The following is a 15,030-nucleotide window of genomic DNA, read 5'->3' as shown; positions in this document are numbered from 1 at the left end:
AAGGCACTGACTTGTAAGGTTGATAAAACCAAAGTGCCAAAGAAAGACGGTCTGAAAGTAAGTTGAGGTCATGGCAATATTCAAAATGAAGTTTACATAAAGTCTGTCTTCGCTGGTACTTCTTCATACAATACAATCAAAAATGGAGCTTTCCTTTTATTTATTTATTTCCTTTTTTTGTTTGAAAGTACAGTGAGAGTAAATTTATAATGTAATGTCAGGGTTATTCTAAGGTTAACACTGGGATAAAGAGGGAATACTTCTCTAAATAAGAAATGGTAAAAGCTGTGAAATCCTTCCACTTCACTTCGCTTAATTGTGTGTTTTTTATGCTACTAAATTGTAGTCCTTTTTATGCCAAACCTATTGTGGTTAGGAGATCCACTTCCTTCACACTCCATGCATGGACCGTGTGATTTCTTTCATACACCGAGTTAATTCCAATAAAGATCCCAAGACCAGTCTCCATTAACCATTTATCGTGTTTAACATGGCTCATTAGGTTTACACTCTAACCTTGAAAGATACGTCGAACGGAGTCTTCAAACCCATTATCTCTTCGTCTGCCCACACTTGACTGATTAATCCTCCTTTCGTTTTCTGACTCATGATAGTGGGCTTGCTTATTCCCAGGTATCCAGGGGTGACTGGCCTCGAGGCAGTGCCATTTCCTTGGGTCTAAATAGCCAATTAAGCCGAGACCTTGGGATCCACAGTCAGGCAACCATTAGTAATTAGCCATTGACATTTTGGCTGCTGTAGCACAGAAATAGTACCCCTGATATTCAGAACTGAATGGCCATTTTATTGAATTGCTGGTTAAAAATTTGAGCTGTTGGCATCCATTCAGAGCTCTGGAACCAGGCTCATTGAATACTTCACAAATGGTCAGTGTGCTGGATCAATCCTTCGTTTCCCAATCAATGATTTTTAAATCTTTATCTTTCACTGACACTTTCTTGAAAAGAAGTCAAAGCAAAGGATATTTCAAGCATCTCAGTCATTTCAAACCTAATGCAGATTACAAAATATGCCCTTCATTCTTTTCAAGTTTGACAGCCAAGGTCTTCCTCTTCTTTTAACTTATTTGTTTAATCCTTGTGACTCAGAATCATGCAAGATGTAGGACACTGAGAATTTCTTTATACCAGATGTAGTTCACCACTTTTCTTGAGTTAAATGACTGCACAGTGCACACAGCAGGCACTGCAGTTGATGCCAGTGATGATTATGTTGTCGTATGGCTTTAAAAAACACTACTCAGAATTGACTTGCATCAAATTCCATTATCAAAGGTATTTTTTCATTTGAAAAGATAGTTTTAGGTGGGTGACTGTTTTTTTTTCTCTAAATTACCCTTTTTTATTCTGCCAATGATTTTCACGATGAAGTGGCTTGAAGATATTACTAAAAATAAACGTTCAAAGGATGTTAAAATGCCCTGTAGCCCAAAGTGAAATCAGGAAATACATGTAGAGAAGTCACCTCAAAATAAATCCAAGGGATATTTCTGTTATGAAACTTGGAAATGCAATGGTGCAAACCCCCTGGATTAAGTGGCAAAAGTGGGACAATGGCATTTTTGCTCGTTAAAATTAGTTAAAATTAAGTAATTTTGCATTTACTAACCAGCGTATCATTTGTGGTCTATAATAAAAGAATAATGTTTTACCAAGCAAATATTACTTTAACTTTTCTTTTTCTTACTTGTCTCATCAGCCACCTTGGAATACTACCCAAAAGTCCTAGTTTAAAGGGCATGCCTGTAAATCAATTGAGTGTATAGCTCTAACCAGAACATGGCAGGGAAGAGTCTTTTTTAATTGTTCTTGTGAAGTTGACCTTTTTTACGTACTTTTCAGTCTGCATCATTGTCTTTGCTGTGTTGCAGCTCTTGGATGGCCAAGAAACAAAATTGTCAAAATAGTAGAGAATAAATGGTAATGTTTTCCTAAATGTATGATCATGTGTATCCAATATAGATCAGATGGATATCAAATAGATGATTCAAAAGCGTGATTTAAAAATCTCAAAGACAGACTGATTAGTTTTTAGCTGGGTGCTGCTGGTGTACATTGAGAACTTTTAGTTGCACTTTGCATATTCTGGAGGAAAGATAGTGGATATAAAATTAAGATGAGCAACAGGAACGTTGTCCCATTAGCTTTAATGTAATATTAATGGCTGCAGCGGAAGCTAAAAGCTAACCTGTGTTTGTTCTAACTCGGCAAAAGAGAGGCAGAAGAAAGAGAGAATAATTAAATTCCAGGCCTTTTCTCTGAGGATTTGTGTGAACTCGACATCCAGTCAGTGAGTCAGTAGCTGTGACAGGCTGTGCAGTGGTGTAAATCTACCTTTCAGCAGAATGTCAACACCCTGACCTACATTCACAGAGATGGACAATAACAGCAGAGAGAATATTGTGGAATTAAGAGCAAGCAGGGAAATTTTATCAGAACGCCTGGACTGTGGGTATGCTCACAATTCTTCCAAGTCTCGTAGGACAATCACTCATATTACTAGAGGCAGAGGATGATTTTTGTCAGGCAGTTGCTGTCTCAATAATAAATCTATTGTTATTTTTTGTATTCTATGAGCAGAGAGGTTTGGAAGCAGAGTAAAAAATATTTCAAGGCATTCAAAATCTATTTTTCATGAGTTCCATGGCCTTCAGTGAAAATTGCTATGGAGGTGCTTTTCATTTTAGTGGGACACAAATGTTCCAAATATTTTGGAAGCCTCGGGGTGAAACCTAAATTGCACATGAAGAAATAAAACGTGAGTGATAGCTAAATAAGTCAGTACAGTTCTGTTATCACTCTAACCCAAATTTTATAAAGTGGATCATCAGTTATTCCTGGGAGGGGGGGGAGGGGGGGGGGGGGGGTGTATAATCTGAGTACATCCAAGAACCTGCAGTTTGAGTAAAATGTATAAAAAGTAAAAAAGAACATCTGGCTAGTTCTTGATTAAGAATTAAAGGGATACTTCACCCGTTGAAACATGAATCTGTATTGACATTGGGTCATATATGTAGTAGAAATGTGAAATACATTTTGAAGTTGGTGCCTTCTTGGCCGAGAAAAGGCAGAAAGTGTCTTTTTGGCTCATGTGGATGAAAGACACCAAATCCCAGAATACACAGCACTGCAGGCCACTCCCACTAAGGTCCTCTAGTTCAGAATCAGAATCAGAACTACCCAGAGGGAAATTTGATCGTTTCAGTTTCTCCAAAGTATACAATATAGCAGTAGAACTATAGTAATAAAAACATTTACAGACATATTTACTTCAACACATGAGGCCGTTTCCTCAATAGATTCCAAGATTTCTTCCAGAAGGAATTTGCATCTTGGAAATTCCTGGCAGAAAACAGACTCCATGTCTGTGTCCATAGGCAAACAGTGAGAACACCGACACTACCAGTCCACCCCAACTCCTTGTCCTCACCGCCGTCGACAGGCAGACGTCTCGGCTGCTGAGCTGGCAGCGGCGGCCAGCAATATAGTTGCGAGATGGTTGCTGTCGACAGGCTGGTCTTGTGTCGCGGCCAGCGGTCCCGGCGACCAGCGGCCCCGGCGATCAGCAGCAGCAGCAGCCAAAACGCAAGACTGGCCTTTCGGCAGCCGTCTCGCCGCTATATCTATATTTTTTCGCCATTATCAGCTTTCTCCATAGAGCCTGTTAGAATAGCTTACAAGCAATATGGCGGACGTTAAGTTTCGATTCTGGGAGTGAGTTCCCACTCACTGATCTGTGATTGGTCTGTAACTTCAGTAGTCGAAAATATGAGGAACTAGTGTTGTAGTTTCACCCCGCTAACCACAACAGCTTCCGATGACGCAAAATTTTTAGCAATGATTTTTGCGTCATCGGAAGCTCCTTTTCAGACTTAGAAATACAAAGATTTCCCATCTCAGGGGAAAATAGGGCGGGATGCACGATCATTCAAAAATACTACCAGGTATCTAATGATACAAAGCTTAATGCAGATGGGTGAAGCATCCCTTTAAGGATGCTTTAGAAATCCCCATCAGTTTAACAGTGTTCTGAAAAAGCAATAAAGTCTAAATCACCTGAAACTAAAATTAGAGAAAAAGTAACAGTGGGGTTTTCCCAACATGATTTTCTCTTTTCCAATTGAGGAACTTCATATTCCTGATGGACAGGGGTTGAACAAATTACACTTACGTGTTACTGTTATTGAGAAGCTCTTTTGTTTACTCGTACCTTTTGGGTCATTTTTAAAATCAGTCAATTTACTTACATGTATTTTGAGGAAATATTGTTACATTTTAAATAGCCTACATTACTGGGTCAAAGAATACTAAAAAGTGATCTTCTAGTAAAGTAATGTACTATTTTCAGTAATCTATGTGCATCTGGGCAGATGAATACATGTAGGCTACATCATGCAAATAGCAAGAGTGATGACTCCACATTTCATCCAAAATTTGCAGTTGCACTGCACTTCATAATGAAGATGTTTTTCCTTTTAACTAAATCAACATATTCATATTCTGTCTGCTATATTATTTCATGAAGGAAAGGTCATATTATACTTTCCCACCCCACCCACTACCCTCTCAGTTTCACAAGTGAGTACTCACTACTACTAGTTGTTTAAATTAATTACTTTTTACTTATACTCCAGTATATTTACAGACTAGTAGTTTTACATCTACTCAAGAAAAATGTAATCAAAGTAACAATACTTTTACTTGAGTACAATATTCTCTTTCCACCCATGGGATTTCCATAATGGTTTTGTTTATCCAATATCATGGATAAAGGGCAAATACTCTACAGAAGATGAGTAAGAATTTAGCCAGATAGCTTCAACCAGACAGTACACAGTGTTTTTACTGTGATGGTGGAAAGTCAAGCTAATTGGCTAGCAAATCACAACATGCCACTTACTTGTCTTACTTCACAAGTTCCAAATCCCAACAGGAATATCACTTATTGGTATTTTGAATCTATACCAGATTAGGATAATGCCATATGTCAGGCGGTTAGAGCCTTTGTAAGAGGAGACACAGTGTAGAGAGTAAGTGGGGAGGAGAGGAGGATTAAGTGTAGGAGGTGCATTCAAAATGCCAGCAGCTACAGTCTCATCTGTAAAACACCCAGATGACATTTACCTGACAGCAGAACAGTGGACGGAGCGTTCCTCCTCCATCTTGTCCTCTTTGTCTTTCCATTCCTATCTTCACCCAACGCCTTCATTCTCTCCTGCCTATCTTCAACTCCTCCACCTCTCCACCCCTCTGCCGCTACTTCTGATCAGCCGCACCGCAGGCGAGGGCGCTGTCTTGTGCAAGACGTGTGCCTGATAAATGAAGACCCAGACTTCTGCTGCAGAGGGGGGCCTTTCGCTCACGGGGGGGGCTAAATCACCACCATTGATTGTGCAGCTTCAACGCACTGACAAAAGGCCATGATCACTCATCTTGTTAAAAGCGGATTATCAGCCTGTTTGTATCTTGTTACACCCATAAAGATTTTTTCTCCCTCTCTTGTCTCTCCCATTTTAACACATTAGCTGTTTTTCTTCAGCCTAATTTGCTGAACAGATAATCCTCCATGTTGGGTTTTTGTCTCCAATGGAACCATGGATTTCAATGCGGTTTAGTATTGTACTGATACTGCTTGAAGTGTTAAGATGTTCTGCTTTGTTGGCTACTTTTAAGCTGGTAAGTACACTGGTTTGGTGGATGTTTTGTTCAGATCTTGACCTTGTCTGATTCGTGTTGTAACAAAGAGAACATCTCTTTGTTTTCTGTCATACAAGAGCACTTCACCAGATTTACGAGATGATTTATAATCACTGCATTTTCCAAAGGATTGAGTCATCTGCATAATGACTTTTAAGAAAATGTGATGGTGTTCTGTTCTCTTTCTGTTTTAAAGGATTGCATCATCTGCATAATCATTCATCTAGCTGTCCAAAGAAGAATGAAAGCACACATGAATGTGTGAGACATATGGGGAGTAAGGGTCTAATGACATATCACTGTCAAATCCTAAACTGCCTGGTACAGAACACATTTACCTCCTTGAGATCTCTACAAGATCTCTCTACATGCTACATCAACACAGACAAATTACACATTTATCACAGATCAAATGTAGCTGCAGCATATTAAAGCTGTTAAATAACTATTTGTTTTCATTAGAGGTCTTAAGTGAAAGCTAAATTGAAACTCCTGACTTCTATTGGCTCTAACACTGACATAACAAGAAAAAGGAAAGGACTTTTACTACATTCAATGTATTGCACAAAATCAAACAAATGTTACGAAGATTAAAGTAGAGATGTAAAGATAAACACTTTTTTCATTTTTAAGAGATTAAGTATCTAAAGTTTACACAAACTGGAGATCTATAGAGCCTTCTTAACGTAATGGATAGAGCTAGAACAAGTGTTGACATGTTCTTTCTATGCCAGAGTTATGGAGATTCTTAATATGATGTAGCTTATAACAACACAATTGATATCTAGTTCAAAGGTTCATAAAAAGGTGCTATTCTAAAGATTAATCGGATGATTGTTGACCATACTGTAATAAGCACTTCTCTATTAACAGTTTTTCTGATTCTGATATTCATTATTTCATTTGTTTATGTTCATGGTTTCTTTCAGGCTTATGATAAGATGCGTCACCGGATACATCATCCGTCTGTCTATTTGGTAATGTTAATAACCATTAAGAGCAAACAGAGAGAAAACACAGGAACTAGTTTGAAGGTGACATTAATAGGGTGATGGAATTATTCCAAGTAAACATTCAGATCAGGTGTTTGCAGAAAAAGTTGACCCTCGCAAACATGTGGTGCTGCACCCACTGGTAAGCCTGTTGCTGGCTAGTCTGGTCTAGTTTAGTCTAGCTGAGTTCCAGATGTCTGGTTTACAACCCATACTTACATTGTGTTATTTTGTTGAATAAATATCAAGTATTGCTCTTGTGAATACTTGATTTTCTCTGAGGCTCTGCCAAAAAACTTAAATTGGAGAGACAAAGGCTTTGTGAGTAATTACACAAGCAAAAGCACTGCACTGAGTAACTCGTCATTCAAATCAAAGGAAAGAACAGGAAAATCATGGGCTTGCAAATCACCTCTTTTTCTCTGCAATAAACACTTTTATTGATTGAAAAACAATTTGAAAATTTGCTTGAAAGCACACATGTGAAGTGTGTGTATTTGGGGGTAGCGGTGTAATGGCAAATCCGCTCCAAATACAGAAATCCCTGACACAGATGCAATTTACCTCGTTGAGCTCTTTGTCTGTGGCGTGCAGTCAACACAGACAAATTACAAATGGATCACAGAGAAAATAGTGCACCCACACGTGTGATCCACTGATACACAAATGCATTGTAGTGGAGAGGAAGTGACTGCTCCCTCTAATTAGAACCAATGGAGGTTAACACCTGCTTTCAGGGAAAACAGAGTCTAGGTTGGGCTCTCCCTCAGAGTAACAACTGCATCTATCATGTCTGAGAATATGTGTCAAATGATACTATAAAACCCACCTTTTAACACTGAATCCTTGTTACCACTTCACCATTACCATAACCAGTGAGAGGCCTAAATCTCTGTGTCATAAAAACATATAATTTTCAATAGAATGCTAAGAGAACATTTTTATTTAAGAACTATCAATCTGCATGGTTGTTTGATATTTGTTCAATGAAAATAAATGATGATTAAAACCGCAACTTTGTGTCTTTGATTGGCAGAATATAGCCTACTTATTGCCTCTCTAACAAGCCCTTAATTCATCCAGTGTTTGCAGCTCATTTTGATTGCAATTAGACGTGTGAATAAATGCCGTCTCAAACTACAAATTGCTGAGGATACAAGAAGAGCCGAGCTGTAATCATCTCACAGGGGGACTTTTAAGTGACTATGCCCATGCATGAACAATAAGGCAAGCCATACTAAAAGAGCACAACCGGATTGCATGATTGATGATGTGTTTCCTCTGCAGTGTCTTGGGAAATGAAGCCCTCTTTGGGGAAAATATTCAAATTAATGGTACTGACTCATGGCATATGGAGTCAACCATGCCAAGAACTACGTGAGCCAAAGTGACACCTCTTAGATTACATTTCACAGATGCAGATGCTGCTCTGTTCTTACATGTGATCCTGTGACAAGGTTGCTTTCCACTTTTTCACAGCCCTTTACAACTGATTGCACAAATGTAATGGGTTGCTGAATGGCGTCGCAGTCTGAGACACATCATGAAATTGACAATTTTATAAAGCTGACGTGCTCTTTAAGGGAAGATCATTGAGAATTCCAGTAGGGACATGGCATCTACAGGGAGAAATAATGTCTGAATACAGTTGCGCACAATCAAGGATTGCTATGAACATACATGCACATAAAGGCTTAGCATGACAACAAAAAAAACAAAGCTTAAATCACATAAGAAGGATTTGGGACGGTTTAGGCAGGGTAAATGCAAGCTGTTTAAGCCTTAGGAAGCAGCCAAAGTAGTGAGAACTGACAGTTTATAGGGGGCCAATGTCTGGACGTTACATCTTGGCCACTACTGTACTTGATGTTAAAGGTTTCAACAATCGTTTTGTAGAATGTGCACAGTAAGCAATTGCTCCCACTAAAAAAATGTACAACATGGCAGGGCAGGTTCTTACCTTTCAACAGCTACTCTAAACACCTTTGGAATCAAGTCATTGTCTAAAGATGGAAGACAGCAATATGATACTGACACTTAAATAATTGTATTTCAACATAGAGAGCAGCTATAAGATGACAAAAAGTGGAAAGGGGCTGTGTCAGAAGAAGTAGACATAGCCATAATCAAACTAATCTATAGCTTTTGTATAACAGTTTTCAAACCTAAAGTTTGGCTTTTTGGATTTTGAATTTTTTTCTTCTTTGACCATATTTTTACAAAAGGGCTGACACCCGTTGCAATCCCTGCTGTCCTGGTTGACAGGTGGCCATTGAAGAAACTTACCATCACAAGGTTACTGCACCATGAAACTTTATCTGCTTACTTTCATTTTTTTACTCTAAATGGGACTAAAATCGACAAAGTCAACATCATGCTGTATTGAAAAATACTTTAAATTGGTGACTGAAACCATAAAATTATATGGAAATGTTTACAGAAGGCTTTGTCAAATATTAAGAAATAGTCAGATGTGATGCAAAAACCTTTTTAAACCTATTGCCTATTGATGGAGTGATTTTAGAATTGTGATTTTGGTTGCTTTCAATTAACAGGTAAGGTTTGATGGTTGGTTTATTAAATTGGTGTGACAGAACACTGACCCAAATCACTACTCTCTTTGTTGACGCGATACATTTAACCCACGAGATCTAACGCTTATGGGAGATTGTTTGTTGCATGTGGGACCGGCTGCAGGCTGGCTGGACAACGGAGACAGACTGGATTTGAGTTCATCCTCTTGTGTGTTGCTGGTGAAACATTTGGTAATAGTGAAGACAACAAGACAACAACAACAACAACAAATTCTGATGACAGTTCAGATCAATCAGGTTGATTCTGATATGTGGAAGTTGGAACTTGGATGTATGTCGTTAGAGTCCAGAAGCAGCAGCGAACAGATGTGAATTATACTGACAACTTAGAGAAGTTGATGTTAGATAGTCTTTCCTCTTTCTCACCACATATACAAAGATGATGCTCACAAAATACAGACTGACTGACACACACCCACAAACACACACACACACAACCTGATTCAAGTTATGTGAGAACTACTTTATTCACAGTTCCTCTGTATTTTAAGGAGTTTGAGACAGAGACTGTCTTACTGCGAGGGTGTTTCCGACAGAAATGGCAGTGGATGAAAGCTGTCTCTGGCTAGAGGGGGAATATATGTTCATAACTCCATGGGAGCAGCACTATACTGACAAGATTGAGCTCCTCTTATTTACAGATGACCATGTGTGAGTCTAATCAAAGTACCAAATCACCTGATTAAAAGACAACTATCCTAGCTGTGGCCATGCTCTAATGACGAGAACTTGACAGCTTCTCTTTTTAAAAAGGTAGAGTCACATGTTTCAGGCCCTCTGCGTGGCTGTCAGATATTTACAATTGAAAAATGAATGGTTTCAGGACAAATATCTATGAGAAAAGTAACCAGAGATTAAAGCAATAGGGGGTTTCAAAGTGGTTAAATGATTTTTTGGACCCCCTTCCTCTTCAGGTCTATGGAAGATGGATTAGCTAAAATGGCTTCCTTGAGGGAGTGACATGGGGACGGCTGGAGTTTGTTTGCTGATTTGCTAAGCCCCTAAAGTGCTCACAGTGGTTGTCAGAATTGAACACTCACCGGGGTTTTACAAATCACTTCCCATTGTGGTTAATAACGGTTCGAGCATATTGAATATAGCTCACAAACTTGAGTGAATTAAGCCGCTGCGTCATTTAGAAGGTTTTTCTGAACGCTGCAACAGTCCTCGGTGTCCATGGATGAGTTTCATAACTTGAGTCAGGCAGTGAAAATCAATGTTAAAATATGACTGCAAAATAGAACAGCACCTCCACTTGAATGTAATGTAACCCTGAATTACAAAGAGGGAAATGCAGCCTGAATGCTAATTGGCAGTTTGCCTACATTTGAGAAATAGCAGAAGAAAGATGGTGAAAAATAAAAAGGTTCATATTCTGCGATGTGCTGACCATGTCTAATTAAATAAAGGGATATGGAACAATTAAATAGACGGTGCTCTGTATCCATGCATCAATAATTACATTATCCACAGATCACATTGCAAAAGTTCCTCTGATTTTCAATATTGATGCTGTGATTTCTATCAAAGCATCCACAAGACAATATCTGCCATCTATCTAAGGTGCTTTGATGTTGCACCACCTGCCTTGTTTCCTCATAGATACCATCAGGCAGATATTCTGCTGCCACCGCTTCTTTATTTTCACACTTGTCATGTTTCCCTGAGCCTTATTTTCTTTGACTACTGAACCATCACTTACACCATGCCCTGAAATAATTGTAGCATCTAAAAGGTCACTGGGGGTACATTAGGTCACATTGAAGAACACAACAAGCGACACACACATTATGCTATGTTTCAAACTGCCATACATGTTTAAAACCAAAACTGAGGCATCCTGTTATATAATTAAGGAGATTAAAAGAGCACATTTGCAAGAATTATTATCTGAATGAAGTATAACCTGTATCTCAATGATATCATAAAGGGAAAAAAGTAGGGCACGACCGATATAGGATTTTTGAGGCCGATACCGATATCGATGTTGGGGAGGAAAAAAGTCTGATACCGATATCAACTGATATCTCTCTTGAATCTATGTTCGATCTGTAGAGGTAGACATTGATATACACATGCATGCATGCATGCAGAAAACAGGAAGCAGGAATATAATTATTAAAGATAACAAGAAGTTAAAAATCAAACATATTTACATCCGTTAACTAAAGGGTGAAAAAATACAATAATAGAATAATACAAGGTATTTACACTTCCACTTGTGGAAAGAGTTATTGTTATTCAAATTAAAAACACACAGTGTGTAGCATTATTGATATGAGTGGTGATGCTGTTAAAGAGTCTGATTAAACAGTCTGACGGCAGATGGGATGAACGACCTGCGGTAGCGCTCTGTCTTGCAGGGTGGGTGTCTCAGTCTGCTTCTGAAGGAGCTGCTCAGGGCCCCCCACAGTGTCATGTAGGGGGTGAGAGGGGTTATGTATCAGTTAATGACTTTGTATCGTACTTCTATACAATACAATTACCAAAAGAGAATAGCATAAAGAAGCAGAGAAGCATTTTGCTTTGGTTACACAGCATAAAAAACTATGTACAGGGCAAGAAATGGTTGGGGTTACAATCAAACGTTAGCTCTCATTCCCTTAAAAGACAGGTACCACAGGTTTCAGTCTTTACTCTTAGATGGATCAGGCTCTGGCTTGCTCATTTAACTTGTGCGTAATGGCCAGTATGTAAAAATATCTGTGGGGTCAATTGTCTGGTACTGGTCGTGAGTGTGTGCTTCTGCATGAATTTGTACTGGGAGGAGTGAGAACATTAGACTGTGTGCTTGTAACAGAGCTTGGGGTTGGTCTCAGAACGACTTTTGTCTCAATTTATGTGTTTCAGAAAATACACCATTATTATAGAGTGGGGTGGCTGCTGTGTGTCTCTTATGCCATAAATCCATTATAAACTAACAAACACCTATTTTACAAATGTGCCCTCTAAATAGAAGACAAATGCAACGTATACATTTAAGACTTTAGACCATTTTTTTTATTTTGTCAGGAAGCTTAAAACCCGCCTCAGCTCTCAGCCTGTTGTTAGCCTGACTGAAAGTTTGGCTGAGACTGGATCTCCAGCATGGCAGATGCTGCCTATGAGCCTCCGGAGCCCCCTGCAGTAACAGATGGGTGACGGCAATCAGGCTTCGTCCATTAATACTTACAGTCTGTAGGACGGAGCAAAACCTTGGCGACTGCACCTTGCACCGACTATGTGCAAATTGCGGGGCTACAGTGCACACTGCAGTGCTTAGCGCTGCAGGTGTCAGACAAGCCCAAGATTGATTTCGCATTGCTGACTGGGCTTTAACTGGTGGATTTATTCCTGTGTTAGTCCAACTTCAGTGCACACTATAAAGGGAAATGTGCTCTTTGATACTAAGGGAGTGACACCAAACCAGTGGTATTACAGACAACTGATTTTTTCTCTGATTAATCCCCCACTATAAATTCATTCAAGTTTTTCACATGGCATTACTTTATTGGTTTTTCCCCAGTGCTGGAAAATACACCAGATGTTAAAATAGGGCTGGAAATTGAAGCGACAGTGCCTACAGATGTTTTTACCCAAACTAAAATGTTTCACAGCTGATTGTTCTTTTTTTCAAACAACCTGAGGAGAGGGCAGATGAAGTGTGTGCATGTTTGCGTAACATTTTTTTGGGGCTTATGGGAATAGTTGTGTAACAGCAACACAGGCGGGTGGTAGTGCCCGGCTGCAGGCGCATGAGGATTAGTAGAAACTCACCCTACAGAGATCTGGGTTAATTAAAACTGTTTCTGGTGAGCTTCATGACCTACCCAGTGAGATGCAAAGAGATGCAGGCTCCATCTGTTTAAGCAACGATAACGCTGCAGACCACAGTCAATGACTCGGCTCAGTGCATGAATGTACAGTAAATACAAAGTACAAAGTACAGCTTTGGCAGTTGTAAATCATGCAGCTTGGCATTGGCCCTGCAAATCATGACATTCTGAGTTCAGGAGAAATTCCTCAGTGAGAGCATGTTTAAGTCTTACAGTAAGGATTTGTTACATAAAATACATTGAAATGAAATTAGGTATTACTGTTTGTAGCACACATATAGCTAACATATGGGTGACATGAAGACTTATGTAAAACACAAGCCTTTTGTGGAGCAATAGGATTGCACTGATAAGCAAAAAAGGAAAAATATTCAAGTTCTTCATTTAAACATATCAAAGATTGTCAGTTACATATAAATGTCCTCGTTTTTTACCAAATGTATTGACACAACAGTGGTTGAGCCTACACTTTTTTAATGATCGAGCTCTTTTTTAATGTGAAGACAAGAAAGTCAGCCAGAGATAAAGCTTAAGAGAAAGCGGTGGACTCGCCTCTCTGCTGAGTGTTAAGTGAACGGCTACACATGCTGAACAAAAAGAAGGTCAATGACAGCAGATGATTACATTTAAAAAAAAGAAAAAAAACAAGCCTAGAGAAGATATAAAATATTATATGTAGATAAAGACATACAATAAAAATGCTGAAGAGTCAAATCTTCAGCAAAATCTCAAGGGTGGCAAAGTAAGCGACATGTCCTCTTCACCAACACATCAGTACATACACTAGTTGGCTATTCACAGCTAATGCAACAGACCCCCTCAACTTTGTCCTTGACCAGTGTCCTGCTCATTGAAACTTCAGCATGGGCTGCCAGTGCCTGAAAAGTATCCTGGGTATTGTCATTAGTAATTATTAAAGCATGTGTTTTGGGTAAAGTATCCTAAATAATGTCAAAAATGCATTCCTTTCACTGTAAGTATCCAGAGAAATCCTCAAACTTTGGCATCTCCCAAAAAAATCCTTTAAAACGTCCCTTCATGTCCACATCCATAGAGAGGTTGACTGATCAAAACAGTCCATCTGATGGATCATCAGGGGATTTACATGAAGGTAGAAGGCAAAGACTAGGCGTTGTAAATGGTTGAAGTTTGGCTAAAATCTTTTCACCAAAGGAAATAAGTTTAGAGAGAAAAATGGATTCAGACGCCAGATGAAAAGTTGAAATATGCACTGTGAGATTATGATTATGGAAGGTATTAGGAATGAAATGTGGTTGGACTTTTATACGATGAAAAGTGGGTTTATTTATCTAAATCTGTCTATGTTTGCTACCGTGGGGAATAGAAATGTGATGGATCTTGTATTCTGCCCTGGATGAATATCAATTTTCCAAGCAGGCAGAGGCATATATCTGCTGGATCTCTCGCTCTCTCTCTCTCTCTCTCTCTCGCACATAAACACGTTTCCACCTTGCATCATCTTTGTGTGTCCTTCGGGTTTGCTTGCTTCTGTCTATGCTGCTCTGCTACCTCTGCTTCCACACATACATACTCCCTCCCTTCCTCCTCCCTCCTCCCTCCCTCTTCGCAGCACTCAGTGTTCTCTCGCACACATTCTCTCTGTCTGTCCTTTTCTGATTCTCTCTCTGATCTCTATCCTCCTGAGTATGTCTTGGAGGCGGATTGGCTGCAGCCAGCCAGGCAGCTGTGTGTTGTTGGTCTTGTGCCACCATCGAGGCGCTTTGGCTCACCCGCAATCTATTTGTTTAGAGGAATTAAAGGATGCACTCTCTCCAGGGACCTCTGGCCTCTAAGTTGCCAGAAGGGGCCCATATCTGGATTGCACTGACCGAACACGTACGCACTCAGGAGTGGATAGACAGACAGAACCCGAATCAAATAGAGGAGAAAC

This window comes from Labrus mixtus, chromosome 5, assembly GCF_963584025.1.
Source record: "Labrus mixtus chromosome 5, fLabMix1.1, whole genome shotgun sequence".
In the NCBI taxonomy this organism is placed as follows: Eukaryota; Metazoa; Chordata; class Actinopteri; order Labriformes; family Labridae; genus Labrus; species Labrus mixtus.
Note: the sequence above shows the minus strand (reverse complement) of the source record.